Source organism: Stenella coeruleoalba, assembly GCF_951394435.1.
Source record: "Stenella coeruleoalba genome assembly, chromosome: 7".
Classification (NCBI taxonomy): Eukaryota; Metazoa; Chordata; class Mammalia; order Artiodactyla; family Delphinidae; genus Stenella; species Stenella coeruleoalba.
In genome coordinates, this window is record NC_137153.1 from 46,451,479 (window position 1) to 46,472,339 (window position 20,861).

Genomic DNA, 20,861 nt, shown 5'->3' on the forward strand with positions numbered 1-20,861 from the left:
AAAGAATTATAACTTCTTTCCCTGTTTATTGTAAGGGTTAAATAAAATCCTTATTTTTTACTTAAAAAATCCACTTTATTGAAAAAGTGTATAAACAACATATGATGTCACAGGAACTTCATTAATAGTTACAATTATTATGAATATTATTTTGCTAAACTGTAAGAAGTATAATAAGCTCTGTGTCGTGTCCAGAGTTGCCTGCATTCAAGCAGCTAACAGCATATCTTTAGCATGTGAAAGGTGCTTGACTATGTTCCCAGGGCAAATCAAAGGTGCAATGAAATTAACGGGGTAACAGTCCTCTTTCTTGCCTTATGTGGCACCTTAGGTTCCTCAGAGAATTTAGTGTGTGCCCATCTGCCTTAAGTGTCTAGGGAATTCCTAAAGGACATTGTTGAAAGTTGACAGTAGCGTAGTAGAAAGAAAATGAGTTAGTAATGTGACTCCTGGAACTTTACTTCTTACGGATTCTATTTCCTTATCCATGAGGTGGGAATAAGTAGTCCTTGCCATATATATCTTATAGGTTTAAATACTGCAAGACTCTATCCAAGCATAAGTGACAGCAAGGTTATTTTCTGCCAGATTACTGAGACTATGCTGAAACAAGCATACCATTTCCATTTAAAATAATCCAATCGAAAATATATTAATTACCTAAATATCTACCATGGTATTTTGTATCTTGGAGATTGTACAAAGTATAAAGACTTGGTCTCTGCCTATATTAGTTTTCTTTTGCTGTATAACAAATGACCACCATTAGCTGCTTAAAGGAATGCACATTTAATATCTCACAGTTTCCATGGATTTGGCATGTTTTAACTGGGTCCTCTGCTTAGGGTCTTATAAAGTTGAAATCAAGGTGTTAGTTTACATGTGTCCTCATGTAGTCCTTTGATTAGGGAAAGAGCCACTCCCAAGCTCTTTCAACTTGGTGGCAGAATTCATTTCCTTACAGCTGTAGAACCAAGGTCTCCATTTTTGTGCCGGCTCTCTGAGGAGGGACTGTGGGGGAAGAGATTGCTGTCCGTTCCTAGAGGCTGCCCTGGGGTCCCAGACACATGGTACCTGCATAGGCAGTTCACAGTATCGCTATTTACTTTCTTCCAGGACAGCAGGAGAATTTCTCTAACCCTATACCTTCTGTCAAAGGGATCAAGTCCTCGGGTGAGCCCTATACCAAAAAGGATAATCTGCCTTTTGATTGACTCAAAATCAATTAATTAGTAACTTAATCATGGGAGTGATCTCCCATCATATTCACTGGTCCCAGGCACACTCAAAAAGTAGAGATTAGGCGGAGCCTTACACTGAGGACAGGAACCTTGGGGGCCATTTAAAATCCTCCTTATCAAATTCCCTGTGAATTGACACTTTCTTTTTTCATGACTGAATTTTTAAAGAGTATGCTGGGAGAGCCATAATTTTTGACTGTTAATTCTCCCATATTGAGATTATATAGAAAAACTCACCTTTTTTGGTGACATGAGAATACACATGGAAACCTCCAAGCAGTTCTATAACGCCATTGAGCTTGCTCTGCTTAGTTAACTCTTGAGTAGCCTAAAATGATATGATGTTAATTTAAATTATGTCTCATTGGTTGCTAATATAGATAAAGATTTTTCTAACATTTTACCATTTGTCTTATTTTGATTCTGTAATGCATAAGCTGCTCAGATGCCTCTTACTCTGTCCTCCTGCTGCTCAAATATTTGTGGAATAAATACAATGATAATTTGATGAATTAAGATCCTATTCAGCCTGAAGTTTTTGGTTTCCAAAAGAATACAAATTAATAGGGTCTTTGGGTTTAGGGTTCAAAAGGTGTGATTCCTATTCCCAGCTCTACGCCTGCCTTACTCTGTCCCTAAAGGGAAGTCATTGCGTTTCTGCAGCCCCAATTTACCATATGTAAAATGAGGCATCCCCTCTGACACCAACATTTTATGTCCTTATTGGTATTACTTACATAAATTTGAGATTTTCTTTTAAGGAAAAGTGCTTTCATTATTTTTGTATAGAAATTTAACCTTCATAAGATTATTAGCATTTGAAAACGAGGTTGTGATTATGGATATACATGACAAAAATTTTAAAGATGTAGGGTACTAATGCACAATAGTATAACAGAAAAAATAGGCTGAGTATATTTCCAAATAAAGAACATAACTGCAGATAAATAAATTTAAAAGTCTGATAAAAATTTTGCTTTTTGGTATTTCTTCTGACAAGAAAGAAACCATTATTCACTGTTTACATTTCAGGTCTTTGCTTTTATTCACCCAGTGTTGTGTTGTTTCAGATGCCATATTTTAAGTAGCTCTTCCAGCCCTTCCTTTCTGTCTCTTATTTGGTGTTACAATTGAAAACCAATCAGTGCTCAGTTTTATTGAGCACTGACTATGTGTCACGTACTGTTGTTAAGCACCTTACCTGCACAAGCTAGTTTAATCCTATAAAATGGGAGGGTAGATGCTCTTGTCCAAATTTAAAGTAGGGAAATGAAGCTGGTAGAGGTTATAGATATCTCCATGAAATGCAGTTATTAAAAGTCATAGCTGGGATTTTTAATCCAATTTTGTTTCATCCTTTTCTTTTCTCTGCTTTTACTATTTTTTTAGTATTGATGTGCATTATCTCTATTATGACTATTTGATGATTTAAAAATTGATATGAAATATGGGTCTAACTGTGGGGTACTCTACCACTACTTCTGGATATTGGTATTGAATAGGAATGGCAGACTTCAAGGTCCTTGAAGTTGAGAACCTACATCTCAATTACAAACTTCCCCACTAGTGATTTTAACACCAGGAAAAAGACAGTACTGATATTTGGAATTTATTCCACATATTAGTGCTGTAATTTCATCAAAATGTGCTTAGAATACATAAAACGTTTAAAATAATTAAACTAAATAGTCAATACATTTCAAACAAAGATTATAAACCTATTACCAAACATCAAATAAAATGTAAGATTATTAAAGATAAGTGTGGAACATGCAATATTATTTTATTATATAGTAGTAGCAGGTAAAATAAGTGATCACTCATTAATACGTTGAGAACTATTAAAATGAAGAAATTTTGAGTGTGGAAAACCTAAAGTAAATATTATTTCATCATTTCTTCACAAATTCCGTCTTAAGTATGAAGTTTATCAGGGTGTGATTATAGAATCACAAGTGCGTTTTGTGTAGTTGTCCAGCTGCTGTAAAAGCTCTTTATAACTCTATATAAGCTCAGAGACTGGTGAAAAGATAGTTATAAGCTAACACTGAATATTTTACTCTTCTGTGATTGTTTAAAAAATAACTTTGACTCTTGTTTGAGGTCATCTTTAAATAAGATTTTGGGGGTGCGGGGTGCTGTGGATAAACTACAGTAGCTGTTATAACAAACTGAGGTTACAGCAAGGTTGTTTTCTACCTAAAAAGTGCATCTCTCATCACCTTAGTATTCCTTTGTTTCGTCAAGTATTTTTGGAGATTCTGTTATACTTTATTTTAGCTTGTTATCATGTTCATATCCAGCTTGTGTGGCAGATTATTAAGTTAAAGAAACGTTATCCTTAAATACAAGTGTTGCTTCTTTGAACTGGCATTTTCTTCCTCTGTTTGGAAATTATAGAAGTAGAAAGGATGCTTTCTAAACATCCTTTGTTACATTCAGAATTGTAATGTAGGATGTAAATGTTCAAGTTTGTCTCTAGATATAATGTTTCATATTTCATATATTTTAATGTACCAAAATAGTATTATTATATTAACAAAAATAGTATTATTTCACTATGTAAAAATAGCACATGGTAACAAATACTATAAAGTAGTGTTGTAATCACTCTTTCCCTCAGACCCTAGCATAATCTCATGGAGTAAGTGTGCACACACACACACACACACACACACACACACACACACGTATGGTATATGATATATACATATATACATAATCCCTTCCTTCAGTTTAAGATAAAGAACTGAACTTGAACCAGCATATATGCTAGGTTAGGTTGATATAAAAAGGAAGAAAACTGAATCCTTAGATTTGAGGAACTTCCAATCCAATGAAGCTCAGACCTCATTACTTATATTTTTTTTGTGGAGGAATTAAAAATCTTTGACAAGTAAAACAATAAATTTAGTACTATCTTCTCCTATAAATTGCCAATCCCCATTGTTCTGTTACTGGATAGAACTAGAATTATGCAAACAGATTTTGTTTCTTTTAAAGTTGCAGATGTTATTAACAGATACAGGCACACTTCACTCTCTGATAGATTAATCTCTGAAAAATCTCGTATAATTTAAAGACTATTATAAAGTAGTCATGAAGCTGATTTAACCAAACAACGTTTTTTAAAGCAAGGAATTGGCTCATTTTATATATATATATATATATATATGTATGTATATATCTCCATCCATACCATTTGTCTCAAAGTATACCTTTATCACATTTTCACAAGGCATGTTGCAGCTAATCTGACAGTTCTGTTGGCTAGTTCTCTGAATGTGGAAATTAAATTTGCATGTCTGTGTTTCAGTTATGAGTCCTTTTTCATAGATTTATCCTACACTGAATCTTCACTTATGTCTCAACCAGTCCTAATATATTTTTAGAATTATAGGTTGTAGTTTCTTTGCACCTTTGCTGCTGTCAGACCCACACCTACTAGTGTGTTTGATTAATTTCATGAAATGTGATATATACTCTTACTCCTTTCCAAGTGTCAACACTCTCATACCATAAAATGTGTGTTTTTCTTATCCCTAAGAAATTAAATGACCTTGCTAAAGTTATGACATCCTTTAGCCATAAAGAGAGTATTACAGGAAATAAATAATTTGACCACCATTTTCCAATAAGAATGGTGAAAGCTCAGGGGAAATAAACCTGTTCATGAACCTGAGCCTTGTCATTTTCACTTTTCCGTCCTCATCACCACCATTTTAGTACAACTCGTCATTGTCTTCTGCCTGGACTAAAGCAGTTACTTCTTAATTGGTCTCTCTTTAACTTCTCTTGTCCCACTATAATCACTTCAGCACAGGGTACTCATACATTGTTTTTAATGCATACATGATCACAGTGATAGCATTATCCTGCTAAAAATTACCAAAGGCATCGGAGATAAAGTTTATTTTCAGCAGTATCATGGATTTTAAATCCCTGCGTGATTTAGCTTTGGCTATCTCACTGGCTCGACTAGTGCTACTTTCTCCCTATCTCCCCACACTCTGTCCACAGTGGCCTTTAAAATCTATTCTATTTTTCTGCACATTACGAATTTCACATGCTGTTGCTTCCGCAAAGATGTTGTCCACTCCTCAACCTCCCTCCACGGCCTCACTGATATTTATATATCCTCTTCATCCTTCAGAGCTCAGCTTGGATCTCTACTTCCACCTTCTTGAGACTAGATCATTGCCCTGTATATGCCTTTTTAGTATCTTATAATTCTACTTCCTACCATTTCTCATAATTTTAAGTAGTTAATAGAATAAGTAGTAATTTGATATCTGTCTCCTTGATGAGAATGCAGAGGCAATGGTTGTCTTGATCACTACTATACCACTAGTGCCCCTAGTGCTTAGTCACTATTTGATGGATGAATGAATGAATGAATGTTTGAAGAATAACCATCAATATCCAACTAGCCTTTTTTTACTATGGGACTTCATGCCATGCATCTACTGTGGATTATATATTTATTTATTTATTTTTTATTTTTTGCGGTACACGGGCCTCTCACTGTTGTGGCCTCTCCTGTTGTGGAGCACAGGCTCCAGACGCGCAGGCTCAGTGGCCATGGCTCACGGGCCCAGCCGCTCCGCGGCATGTGGGATCTTCCCAGACCGGGGCACGAACCCGTGTGCCCTGCATTGGCGGGCGGACTCTCAACCACTGCGCCACCAGGGAAGCCCTACTGTGGATAATTTAGACTGAGCCTAGGGATTTTTTTCATTCATTCATCAAACAATGATAATTTGTCTATTATGTTCCAGCATTGTATTAGATCAAGAATTCAAAGATAAGCAAAACAAATCCCTGTATTTTATTCAGATGCTACTTTCCTCTTGGGGGGTTTGGGAAAGTTTTCATGAATTCATCGTAATCATTCTGGTATGTTAGTAATTATAGTTCTCGTGCTACAGGTAAAAACATTGAACATTATTAGCATCACCTTGAGCTATATTCAGAGGTTGTATTCATCCTAAATCAGATTAGCTCTTGTAGTATTCTTGTTAAAGTTTTAAATTCCTGAGACCCATCCCACTAAATCATAATCTCCAGGGAAGGGGCAAACATTGATGTAGTTTGTTTTTTGGGTTGGGGGCCGTGCTGCGTAGCTTGCGGGATCTTAGTTCCCTGAACAGTGATTGAACCTGGGCCCCGGCAGTGAAAGCTCCAGGTCCTAGCCACTGGACTACCAGGGAATCCCCTGGATGTAATTTTTTAACTAGTACCACTGGTGATTCTTATCAACCATTTGAAAATAATTTAAAATATTTGGATTGTCAGACTTTTAAAAATTATGCTGTAAAATTTATTTTAGTACAACATAGAAATACTCATAGCATGCAGAAAATGTTAAACTTTTCTACTCACAGCATTGTTTAATTTACTTTAAATGACTTGTGTAAGAGAGGCCATGAAAAGGAAAATATCAAAGATGGTGTATGGAGTGTGGTTTAGGAGCTAAATATATATTAAATTATAAAATTTTAATAGGTTTTGTAACATCAAAAGTAGAACAAAAGAGCTTTCAACTATTCTTCCATTTTCCACTGAAGTAACTACTATTTACTTTTTATGTGTCCTATTTTGTTTATCAATGATGAGATAAGGGAGAAGTCTTCATAATGCTATTTACAGAGCCTCTCTGAAGAATAATACATTTAGAATGTGTATAGACTTTGTCATGACATATGGAAAGAAGAACAGATACAATTCTTATTAAAAGTATATTTTTAAATGTTGGTATTTGATGTGCAAGAGAAACCATGGGATGCTGCTCTTTTGGGAATTTATAGAATTACTGTATTATGCTTCTCATTAACTTATAAAAATTCCATAACAGTTTTTCTTACGTTTCCTGCCTCTGAGTAGGAGTCATTTGTGGGACAAATTTTACAAACTAAATTAAATTTTAAAATATATGACTAATTTAAATAATTAAAATCAGTATAATCATCAAAACCCTCAGGGCATCTAGGAATACTGTGTTCAGCTGAAGGAAAAAGGCAGCCACGAACATATTCATCCAGTCTCCACTATTTCCTACACATAATCACCCAAGATACACTTAGTGTTCTTTCTAAAGGGGAAAATAAAATGTTATTATTTTATTATTAAAAATAGTAATAGAAATAATCTTTATTAAGTCTTTTCATGGAAGGAACCCTATGAAATAGCCTCATAATCTCCTGAAGGTTCACAGATCTCCATTTAGGAAATGTGGGTTAAAAAGAATGTAGACACCATCTAGTTCTACCTTTGGAGTATTTATATTCAGGTTCAGAGAAGAGGTTGGCCCAAAGTCATTTTATGGCAGAACAGACTCCTGTTTTCCGACTCCTTTCTGTTTTTGTTTTTGTTTTTTGTTTTTTTTTTTGCGGCATGCGGGCCTCTCACTGTTGTGGCCTCTCCCGTTGCGGAGCACAGGCTCTGGACCCGCAGGCTGAGCGGCCATGGCTCACAGGCCCAGCCGCTCCGCAGCATGTGGGATCTTCCCGGACCAGGGCACGAACCCGTGTTCCCTGCATTGGCAGGCGGACTCTCAACCACTGCGCCACCAGGAAAGCCCTCCTTTCTCTTTTTTTAAAAAAAACATGGTCATACTGTCTTCCTTGTCTTCAGATATTCATCACACAAATAAAAACCCAACCTCACCATGATGTCAACAGTAACATCATTTGGCTTTTGGAAAGAGCTGCTGGAATGGGAATTAACAATGACTAGTTGGTGACTGATGAAACAGGAAATCCAGAATCATTCCATTCTAAGGACTAATCATTGCCAGCCACTTCTTAACGTCTGCTCCTTGATAGCACCTCAGTGATATCCTCATCCTCACCAGCTCTCAGTGGTCTTAAGGTACTAGAAAATTGAAAAGGAAACACTATTCCATGGAATGGTTGGGTCCTCCTGTTCTAATGCATCAGTATTACTTAGGACTATTTGTGTCTGGAGATGACTTCCGGATGGGGAGGAATAAAGGGAATCCTCCTGATTTGTATAAAGTCATTCCAAACCCAGTCCTTTATAACAAGTATTATCTGCCAATCCTTAGAGAGTACACAGCCCTGAAAAGTTCATTTATTGAAGAAGCCTCAACTCTACCTAGTAATTTTGGCCAGAATTTAAGGGGAATGTTTATTGCCGCCCCATGACATAGTTCTTGCTTTCAAAATATTGGCTCAGTGAGGACATGTTTAGGTACCATGTTGTCCATCAGGTGAAATGCTTTGAGTTAAGGCTAACCCACTGTGCTTTGGGTGTTTTTTTTTTTTCATTTTTGTATTCATGAGGCTTTCAAATTAATCAGTTTTCAGCTTTCAGTCAGAACATGCTTTAACTTTGACTTGTAATATAAACATGATTGTTTTCTCCTTTTGAGAAATGTTGTTAGCTATTGCCATAGTTTAATCAAACATCTATTCTTACTGGAATTGTCTTCCATTATTCTCTTGTGATAATGAAAATTCAATACTCTGTTTCTCCTTTTAGCCCCTTGCCTTGTATGCATTTATCAAAGAGTAGAACAGATTTTAGATGACTATGGAGTTTAGGGAATAACATCTTAGAATAGTGAAATTTATGTCTATTAAACAAAGTGAAGCATTCTTTATGAAGGACAGAGTGTTAATGAATCTGTAAACATTTCTGAAAGTAAATAAGCCTATGTTGATTGGTCTGGTATTTAGATTATATAAATATACACTCTTGAATGACAAAGGAGAATTTTTCCTTTGGTTGACTAATGAAAAAAATGTGAATTTTATATAATAAATTTCTGTATGTACTTGTAATCTCAAAAAGAGGTATCCCTAAAATAATGTAAAAGGTAATGGTCTGGAACAGCGCTGTCAAATAGAAATATAACGTGAGCTACACATGTAATTTAAAAATTTCTAGTAGACACATTATAAAAGGGTACAGTGAAACAGGTGAAAATGATTTTAATAATATATTTTTGATACAGTTTACCTGAAATATTATCTTTGAACATAGAATTTGTGTAAAAATATTATTGAGGTATTTTTTGTCACTTTTTCATAGTAAGTTGCCAAAATCTGGTGTGTATGTTTGAAAGGAGAAACTCTGCTTCTCCTTGACTCTCAGTACGTTTGACAGCAAGTGTGTGCGGGTTTTTTCCACATCAAGTAATTCTCCAATTTTTGTCAGACATCAGCTGGATGTCCTACAAATTTAACTGAATTCTGACACTATCTACCTGGAAATAGTGCAGATCTCACAGGATAAGGGCTCAGTCCCGCAAGACTGCCCTCACTTCAGATGCCAATTGCAAGCCCAAATTGTCACCTCTACTTCTGACCAGCCAGCTAAAAACTGGGGCTTCCCCTGATCCCCTCCTCAGGCTTGATAATCTGCTAAAAAGGCTCACAGAACTTGGGAAACTTTTACTTACATTTTCTGATTTATTATAAAAAGGTGGAACTCAGGAGGGGCCAGATGGAAGAGATGCGTAGGGCAGTATGTATGGGAAGAGGCGTGACGCTTCCATGCCCTCTCTGGGCCCACCACCCTCCCAGCACCTTCACATGTGCCAAACCTCAAAGCTCATCAAATCATTGTTTTATGAGTTTTATAGAGCTTAATCTCCAGCCTCTCCCCTTCCCCTTCCCCTTCCCAGAGATCAGTAAATGGTGCTGAAAGTTCTACTCCTCTGATCACTGTGTGTTTCTGGTGACCTGCCTCCATCCTGGGGCTATCTAGAGGCTCCCGCCTCACCCCCAGCAGTCACCTCATTAGTATAAATTCAGCTATGCTCAAGAGGGGGGCTCCTTATGAATAACAGAAATATTCCTATCACTCAGGAGATTCCAAGTGTTTTAGGAGCTCTGTTCCAGGAACTGGGAACGAAAACCAAATACATTTTTTGTTATACCACAATTTTACATTTATAGCACATCTCAGTTCCAGTCAGTGTATTTCAAGTGGGTAACAGTCTATGTCTCTAGGGGCTGTTGCATTGAGCAGGCCAGGTATAGGAAGATCACTGAATATGCTAGCTGTGAGATTTAGGCAACCCACTTAATTGCTCATTACCTCAGTTTCTTCATTTGTGAGATAAAGAGGTTAGATGAATTGTTTTTACTATTATTTCCAATATTAAATTCTGTTACTCTGGAAAGTTATATTATACAACTTAAGAAAAGGCCATATAATATATTGTTGAAAAGGTTTGTATAAGGAAAAGTAATGTAATAGGATGTGCCCTCTTCAGTAAGGTACATTGTATTAAGTTAGAATAAAATATCACAGTATTCTGTGCATCATTATAAAATGCCTTTAATGTATGAGGAGGATTAAATTACATGTATACCTTTAAGTCAGAATGAAGTATAATTTTGGCTCTAAGGGATTAAAGAATTTTATTATTACACATATTTACTTCTCTAGGTTTTTTGTTTTTTAAGGTCACTCTTTAATGACCAAGTGCTTTATCTGATGCTATATCAGTTTGCTCAAATAATTAAATACTCAGGGATCAAGTAACACACAGTCTTCAGAAATTAGAGAGCCCATGGATGACCTGGCAAGGCAGAAATTTTTTCTGACTACAAAACTGTTTTAAATTAAAATATAGAATTTGTTTTTAATGCATTCTGTTGAACAAAGTAATTTGAAAAGTCAATCAAGTTGGTCAAAATTGGATGAAACTTGCAAAAATGTTGTTTATTAAATAAATAGTTCAACATACACATATCTTTCCTTAGGGCAGGGAAAAACCCTGTGGTTATTGACTATTCTTAGAAATGAAGTGTAATTTCCACTATCTTCTTGTATTTCTCATTTATATATTAATGTTCTTTTTAAAACTCAAGAGACCTTTATAACTACCTAATGATGCAAATTGCACAGGTGACCTTTTAAATCTGTGCCTGCTGCTGGGTTCTCAGACTACACTTTCTATTCTAAAGACTCTTAAAGGTAGGGTAGAAATAGTATTTTCTAGTTTTTAATATAAGCAATATTGTTTAGATGTTACATTTTAAGTTGTTTATATAATATGTGAAAAAATAACAGATTAATTGGTTTTAACTAGCTTTTTTTAGTAAAATTTTGTATGAAAATTGATAGAATAAATTATAATATAGGGTAGTTGAAAGAGGTTCATATGTGAAAGTGTTTTATAAATGGTAGAATGCTATACAAATATTACGTATTTATTATTAATGACAGGAATAATAATGATAAAACAAATTAGTATAGGATGTCAGATATGTTTATCTTGATATTGGTTTCTGATTCAGGTGGAAAACAAGGCTTCTGAATTATCTTAGTTCTGGATAAAACTATTGTCATGATGACATATATTATTTTACTGTTACTGTAAACTGTATGAATTATTTCTATAAGGAGCAGATATAGATGTTAAAATATAAGTCATTACTATAGGATCTTGATTTTGTTTATAAAATATAACTAATTATATGATTTTCTCTAAACAGTCCTTCCTATAGAACAGATTATTATATATATTAACCATAATATATAAACCGACATTATTTTTTCAAGTTTGTCTTTAAACACATGAAATATGCTTCCCATTACTTTTTTTTTTTTTTTTTTTTTTTTTTTTTGCGGTACACGGGTACACTGTTGTGGCCTCTCCCGCTGCGGAGCAGAGGCTCCAGACGCAGAGGCTCAGTGGCCATGGCCCACGGGCCCAGCCGCTCCGCGCCACCTGGGATCCTCCCGGACCGGGGCACGAACCCGTGTCCCCTGCATCGGCAGGCGGACTCTCAACCACTGTGCCACCAGGGAAGCCCCCCCATTACTTTTTAATTCTCTCTCCCTGTCATATGAAACATAGTAAAATTCATCAGACTCATAGTGTTATGGTATTTATATCACTGTATGAAGTTAAGTTAGGTGATTCTGCTGAGTACAAATAATACTGGGTTTTACAGTTAACTATTAACTACTCTTGATTTTGTACTTGTCTTTTCCTATTTTAGAGCCAATAATTTTCATAAGTTCTTGACCATCTTTTTGGTCCTATGTACTCGTCTAGAATACTAGTGGATAAGATGGCCTTGGTTTTTAGATCTTATTACCTGATTGTGTTATGCCTGGGACACAGCAGCGATAAGGAATACAGGTTTTGGAGCTCAACAGATTTTTGGGTTGTAACCTGGCTCCACCACTTACAGGCATGAGGATTTGAATATGTTGCTTTCTCTCTCTAAGTCTCAGTTGCCTCATCTTTATAATGGAAATATTATCAATACCTAATATTATCAGTACCTAATTTATAGGAATATCGTATTATCTAATATAATTTCAGCACAGATTCTGGCAAAGTACATGTTTATGATCATCATTCTTCTTTTTTATGATTATTATTTATTATTACTATTTTTTTTAGTCACCAAGGATTGTATCACTACATAAATAACTAGGATATTTTGGGGGACCATATATAATTATTTATGCTCAAGTACTTTTGCAGTTTTCTATATGAAGTATGGGAGACTGAGGGCCAAACTACTTACTAGTGAAGAAAACATTGATCATGTTTTGATCACCTTTTAAGAATGGAAAATAGAACCCAGAACAATAATAAGTGCATTTTATCCACTTGCTTTCTCTGTGGGGCCTCTTCAAAATTTTGGAACCTATAGAAATTCAGGTATGAACCTAAGTAGTTACTTATACCCAGGGCAAGGTGAATGGATCGAATGTGGAATTTAGAGTCAAAATTGTTTAGTTATTACAGATACTCTCCTGTGATTTGGAGAAGGCAGCATTTGCTGGAATTGTCCTGTGGCCAAAGTAGACATCTGTAAATTACCAGGTGATTGAGAGCAGGGACTCTTCACTTTCTGCGCTGCAGAGGAGGCTTCATTTCTCCGGTGGCCCAGATTTGCAGATCTAAAGTAATACCTTACAAAGCTCTCTGGAGCATTTTGGTAACTGGTGCTGGCTGAGAGCTATTTCACTCTCAACCAGCCCTTGAGTTTAAATAAAGTGGCTTCGGTTTTTCTTCATTATATGTTTAGCAAAAACAGCCATTTTGGAAATATTACTATTTGCATGGAATTTTTCCTCTTCCGACTACTTACGACATTTAATTTTGAAAATAATGTCTGTAAATCTAAACACTGGAAGAGTCTGTGTTACCATGGGGGTCCACTGGCATAACTGAGAAACATAAAATAAAGAACATGAATAACTCTGTCAGCTGTCCAAATAGGGCATTCGTTTGTAGCTTCTGCTTTTCCTTTCTAATAATCCTTTGATAATTTCCCAAGAGATGTCATGTTTGGAGTTGCAATCTTCAGTGCTCAAGAAAATCTAAATTTCATTCAATGTCATGACTGTCGACGGAAAGCCTGGACAAATAGGAAAGATGAAAATTGTATTTCATTTTCCCCTTCACCTTAAGTGGGACCAAAAGAATTTGTGTTTCAAGTATCTTTTTATCTGAGAGGAATAAAAAAATAACTGTGTATGTAGAAATTACAATCAACTAATGTTTCTTGTGGAAGATAATTTCAAGATCATAATTACACAAAAATAGCATCAGATGGTCAGTAAATGACTCCTGAATATATATGTGTATGTATATATTATTATTACATATTATACTATATATATATAAATACTATAATTGAAAATGTTGCCATTGTTCCTACTTAGTGAATTTATTATCTAAACACATCAATTAATCACATCAGGGACAGATACCTAACAAGTTTATTAAAATCCTGACTTTAGTTGGCATCATTTAGATTGCACGTCCGATCATTGCTTATGGCTTTCTGCCCTTGAAATTTCTGGGTTGTCATTTTGGGTTGATGAATAAACCATGGTCAGAATTTATTTCCTTCATTGTGAAAACAATTAATAAGATATGTGTACGATATTGTACTTTCTAAACTCTCTCAGATTATGAGAAAATAGGTTGCTAAATTGTCATTCTTTTAGTTTGCAGCAATTTAGGACTTGATCTGTGCTAAGAACTGTGTTAGGCACTTGAGATTAAAAAATGATTAAGAAAAAGTCTCTTAAGAAACAGAGATGGCAGAGACAGACGTGGACATGGTAGCACCACATGATGGTGGCTCAGGATATTTGGAAAGGAAACCCCATGTGACTGGTGATGAACAAGTATTGAGGAAGGAATATTTCAGAGAGGAGGAATATTTGGGGAGGACTTTGTCCAGTATGGAGTTGGGCAGTGGAATGATGGACCTGAAGGACAGATGGCATGTCATGTGACAAGGCATAGAGGATGAAAGAGCATGATATGTATGGGGAATGACAAAACTCATTACAATACATTGTGACAGATGGTAGCTTGGGGGTACATTAGACAGATATGGGAGCAGAATCCCTCTGTGCATCAATCACAGTGCCTGACACATTAAAAGTATATATATATATATATGTATATAATAAACACAGAAGACTGCCCCATAGTTACACATTCTTTACATCTATCTTAATATGTAATTAAGTTATAACAATTTATTCTTGGAGAATAAGAATTAACAATAATGGATATTGTTACTTTGTTTTAGTATGAAGAACATTAAAATTATATGACTCATTCAACATTTATTCGACATGTGTTTATTGAGCACCTAGTATATGCCAGAAACTGATTTAGGCATGGGGATACAGCAATCAACAAAACAGAAGATCCTGTTTTCTCACCGACCTTCCATACCGTTCCATGGAATCATTGCATAGTGATTGGCATTCATAAAACTAGGCTGCATATGAAAACACCATATAAGACCAAGCAGATTTAAAATAAAACTGTCATTCACTCACAAACTCATCAAAAAAATATTTACTGAATTCTAATTTTGTACCAAACATTATGGCTAAAGCCTAGAAAAGTAGAACAAGAAATAAAGGATAAGGAGAATGAGAGTATAGAGACTTTGGAGTTTATTTGGTTGAAGTAATTTTTAAAAATATTCTGTCATATTAAAATTGATCTTTGTAAGTATTGTTTCCTTTCTCTGCCTCTTAGTTTTCATCATTATTTGTGTGCAGATATGTAAGCAGTTTGGGAGAATGTTAAAAATAATAATAGTATTACTGCTTTACAGCTGTTGGAATTACTGTGATACGTTTGAAAGGCTATGCTCATTTACTTGACAAGAGTACATAATTGTTCAACCAAAACTACTGTGCTCTGTTCTAAGAGAGATATTAGTATAATAAATATAAATAGAACAGACTGTAGTGTAATCATCGTGAGTTTAATGCTGTTTTATGCCTACAGCCAAAATCCTACTGATTTTAATTGCTTTATGAAAACTTTGTATTTTTAGTCTACTCCAAAAAATGAAGGGGTGAAAATTTGGGTGACATGTCAATTTACCTCCAATAAAGATGTCTAAGCCCTGGATCTATTTCCTTAGAATGTGATAATCAGCATACACAGAGCAGAAGGCATTTTAGCAGAATTATTTGCCATCAAATCAGCAGCACATATTTCATAATTTAAGTCAGCTGAGTTTAGCTGAAAGACATGTTAATAGAGTTGATAGAAGTACTTTAGTTGCATTTTAGCTATATGAAAAGTTCTTTCAGCATTCCATGAGTTTTTTTTCTATATTGTCAGCATTGCAGATTCTGATATAACTCCTCAAATAAACACATTTACATCCATTTTAAATTGAAAGACTGTGAACCCATAAAGAATATCTTTGAATCAGACTTGCATTTACATCTGTAGTATATTTGCCGAAGAAAAACAATAGTCCTCATAAGTATTGTCGTTGATCTTATTTTACCTAGCAAGATGCCAGATTATGTTTCCCAGCACTTTTTCAGTTAGAAGGTATTATAAAATAGCAGTGGGATCAGAATGATCCTTGGACACCTGCTGTAGTAAGAAGTCAAAATCTGTGTATCATTTGAGCAAGAGGTGACAATGAGGTGGGATCTGTGGTGTAAAAAAAAGGTACTCTGGCTCATGAATGCCTTTGACAGTCATGACTTTACAGTAGAGGTAACTTTTCAGAGTTACCTCTTTAGAGTAAGGCTGTGGTCACAGTTTGCATATATTCCCTGTAGGAGGAAGTGAGCAGTACTGGTTTTGCCAGAAGAGGATTGTATATTGGCTTGTAGACTGGAACCTTAGGGAACCAGGCCTAGATGATATAGGACATAGGAAGATGAAGGACTAAAAGCTTTTAGATGTGGTAAATGCTTTGTGATCTTGAAAGCAATATCACACTAATAAAGGTAATACATTATTTGACCTTACTGTGAGATAACTTCTAAGGACTGTACACACATTTTCTCATTGAATTCTCACAGCAGTCCTTTGAGATAGGCCACTCACTTGATGGATGAGGAAAAGAAGGTGCAAAAAGTAAAACTAAGTGGAATGTATTAATGATATATTTAAAAGTGCTTTCATTCATTGAGCACTTAATATGCGTAAGCACATAACCTATCTCATTTAGCCTATATATTTAATCTTTAGGAGGTAGGTATTATTGTTATACCCATTTACAAATGAAGAAAATTTTTGTATTGAGAAGTCAGAGAACATGCCCAGGATCCCATAGCTAATGAATGCCAGAGCTGGGATATAAACCCAGACAAAAATGCCTTTTTTCTTTAGTGAAATAAGGACTAATTTTCCTATCTCCAAAGCACCTTATCTGCTTAAACCCTATACTCTGCATTATAGAAATATGGATTTAAAACAGAAGATACTTGAGCAACTTATTGTCTAATTAGAGGCGGGACCAAAATATTCAAGATGAAGAGATGCAGTATCTTCAAAAGGATACCAGTGAGAGAGCTCCAGCCTGGGGAAACAGTGTGGTCTGGTCTTAGGGAAAGTACACTTGAACTTTAAAATATAATAGAGCTAAGTTTCCATTCCAGTTTCATTACCTCCTAATTATGCACTCATGGGAAAGTTATTTAGTCTCTTCTGAACTTCTGTGGTTAAGAAGTTAACCACATCAGTGGGGAAGCCATGAAACTAGGCTTTAAGTCTATGTGATATAATAGAGATCATTGCTCTTGATCGTTAAACTAACAACTTCCCCAAAGTAAATATTGAATGTAACTGGTAAATGTAGCAGTGGTATGTAAAATTTCTGAGACTAGATCTAACTTGTAGCTCCTACAGTGGACCCATATACCTTATCTGTGTCTTTGATTAGATACTTTTGTTTGGAAATGCATTAATTAATGCTACAGGGAAGAAAAAATAGTGTATAAAAATTAAAACTCTTTACCCTTTTTATACTTTGAATTATTTATTTAACCTTCTGCTATTACTTTTCCAGAAGGGCATTGAATAATTATATATTTTCTCCAGAAACATTCTTATAATTTTAACTTGCCCAATCCCTTCATATTATTGAGAAGGGAATTGAGGGCCAGAGAGGTGAAGTCTTACCCAGGTCCAACTCATAATGCCAGAACTAGGATGAATATTCAGGTTTCCAGTGCTTTTTTGTCAGTACCACACAATCTGCGTTAGTTAAAACCCTGGGTGGGCTGTTGCCTGAGGAGGGGGGGACGGTCCTTCATGAAGAATAATATATTTCCTAAAATAGATAGTTCAATCCTATTAAAAATTTTAGGACTGTATCTCTTAGAATTTTCTAAGATAAGCAATTGAAGAGAAATATATATTCTACTCAATTAAGTCATCATTCTCAAGCAGTTAACTACTGTGTTTCTTACTGGAGTTCCTCACATCTGTACTATAAGAGGCATATTAACAGATATGTTCTCTGATCTGTAAAAATTCAGAGCCTGATGGGTCCTAAATTGTCCTGTTTTTGACTACTTTAATGTTTTGCCTTACACATTCTTTTGTTGTTATTCCATTGGTCCAATTAGCAAGGAGGTGAGATGAAATGGGCCTACCATCCTCTCACCTCTTTCACTGTGCTCTCATGCCCTCCAGAAAAACAAACATGTGCCACTACTGATTCAGGATCACATATGCACTTGGCTGTGGTAAGACCAAAGTTGTAACTGCAGAAGTTGGAGCTACTTCCAGGAATATGTAATGTGGAAGCTAAGAGCTCAAGTCATGACCTTAGAACTGGATCTGAATCTTGGCTCAGTCATTTAACAGCTCTGTGTTAATCGGGCAGGTTACTCAACACCTGAGTCTCAATTTCTTTGTCGATAAATTGAGGATAAACATTTATGTAATAGTACTTATACCATATTTATCTCAGAAGCTTAAGTGAGAGATCATGTAGATAAAGTGCTTGGAACATAATAAGTGCTAGATTGATGTTAGCTATAATTATTAATGTCACAGTAATATTTAGCTTCACAAAGCTTCCAAGAATGAAATCGTATCTTTTAGCTGTTCCTTGATGTTGCCCTTCATTCAGGCAAAAACTGTTAGAAGTTCTGCTTCTATTCATCCATTCATTCATTCTTGTGGACCCCAAAATTTAGATATTGTACCTCTATGGTCTTTGATTTCTTCTTTAAAAAATGTTAAAGGAGGGTGACGTCCATTTTAAACAATGATTGTGAGGAATAAAGGAGTTTGTGTCTTAGCTTCGGCCCTGATATATAGTAAGCAATCAGTTGATGGTCGCTGCTATTATTTTTCATCATTAGTTCTATGTTTCTCAAGCGAGCAGACATCTGAATATCTCCAGTGGTTTAATTTATGCTTTCCTACCTGTCATAGGACACTTAGTTGCTTCCTGTTGAGCTATTTAATAAGATGGCGACTTTCTACAACTGAGAGACTACAGTATACGATGAATTTTTTGAAAATCAGTGAACCAAGCTGCCAAATTTTGAATCCTTCAAGTATGATAATGATGAAATAGATTAATTAAGAACCAATTCCCACATTCAATTGAAATGTTATCACAATACATTTTGTGTGGAAAAGAATGTGTCTGTGACCTAGGTTTAAAAATGATTTGGTGAGTGAGTTGCTAATTGAACAGAAAAAATAAAACAAATTACAACAACACCTATGTTGAACTTTCCATCCAGTTCTTTCTATTGAATTATTGCATTCTCTCATTAATTCACTCATTAAATCATTTAACTGCATACCTTGAGTGCCTCTTGTGTGGCAGGTACTGTGGAGTTCTGGGCATCTGGTAGTTCTCCAGGAGCCTACAGTTTAGTGGAAGAATCAGACATTAATGAAATAATCCCATAAATAAATGCTAACTTTTAATTTTGGCAGATGTTACAAAAGAGATGTGCTCTTACAAGTAGAATTTGACATAGTCAAGAAGGTCAGAGAAGGACTCTCTAAGAAGGCTTGCTTGATCTGAGATCTAAAAGACTTTATATGGGGCTCAGGATCAGATTCTGTATCAATTCATTAGATGTCACAGATCTTTATTTAATGCAATCTCATTATCCTAAGTGATTGGTTTGAGCAGACAGTGAAGAGAAAACCTATCCTAATGATCTGATTGTATTTTATACTACTTCTAACCTCTAAAATGGAAAATAGCACAGGTAGGAGGTTAAAATAGTGTAAAATACAATCAAATCATTGAAATAGGTTTTCCCTTCGCTTTGTTCAAAACAGTCACTTAGGGTAGTCAAATGTCTTTCTGGGAACACAAAGCTAAAGTGTTCTTGCTGTTCTTTGATTAACAGATGGTCACAGCACTTCCTTGTCTAATTTTTTCCAATGAAAATAGATAAGGATTAGAATGCTAATCACTTTGCATTTTCTTTTAAAATCCCAACCACTCTGTAGTTGAATAATCCAGACTTTATTTTTGAAACATAACTTTAGCATGAGTTGAATCATCTATTTTTTTCTCCCAGAAAAACATTTCAAAAAGCAAGAGTTCATATTTAATTAATTACTTAATTATACAGTTACATTACAGTAGAGGGTTTAAATCAAATTTCTAAATTCTTTTTCATACTTGAATTCTACCAAAGAGTAAGGAAGACATTCCCAGAGAAAAGATTGTGCCCCAGGTAGCTGGTGCCGTTCTTAGAGACTAAAATGAAACACCAAGGTACCCGGTAGAAGGCTTATCATAATACGTGCTACGGGGCTTAAGATGAGTTAATATAACTAAGAAATCTCCTGGAGCCAGTAGCCTATAGGTGTCTGAAGGCAGATGACAGTGTGAGATGAGAAAGGCAGGATCTTGCTAATCCTATGATTGTAGTCCTGGAGGATGATGGAAGTGGCATTTACAGGTGGATTTCACCAGTGTATCATTTATACCTGGATGCTTATATAGAATCTGGTGGAATCCCATGATTCAAAACACAACCCCTGGTTCAAATAAGGCATTTCTACTTTGCAGTGTAAACTTTTGAGTCCATAAAGCTGGGTTTCCACCTCAGCTATGGCAGTTTAAAGCTGCATGGCTTTGGGAAGATTATTTAACCTATCAGAATTTCTTAGTTATTCTACTGTAAATGGTGAGTCCTCATACATATCTCACACAATTGTTGTGAGAAGAAAATGTTCTGCTGTTTGTAAGATGTTTACTACAATGCCTGATACAGAGAAAGAACTGGCTGTTTTTATTTCTCATTATTAACAATATAGTTATTACTCATAACATAACATAGTTGAAATATTTGCTCAGCACATGCCTGTTCTTTTTTCTTCATCTTCTATTATTCTGAATT

General features: G+C 35.3%; 1 protein-coding gene across 2 annotated transcripts in view; it reads left to right on the plus strand.

Annotated features, from left to right (window-relative positions):
• The window catches only part of LINGO2 (leucine rich repeat and Ig domain containing 2), a 1,187,073-nt gene that overhangs the window by 104,791 nt on the left and 1,061,421 nt on the right, over positions 1-20,861 (plus strand). The gene's annotated exons all lie outside the window — the stretch shown is intronic.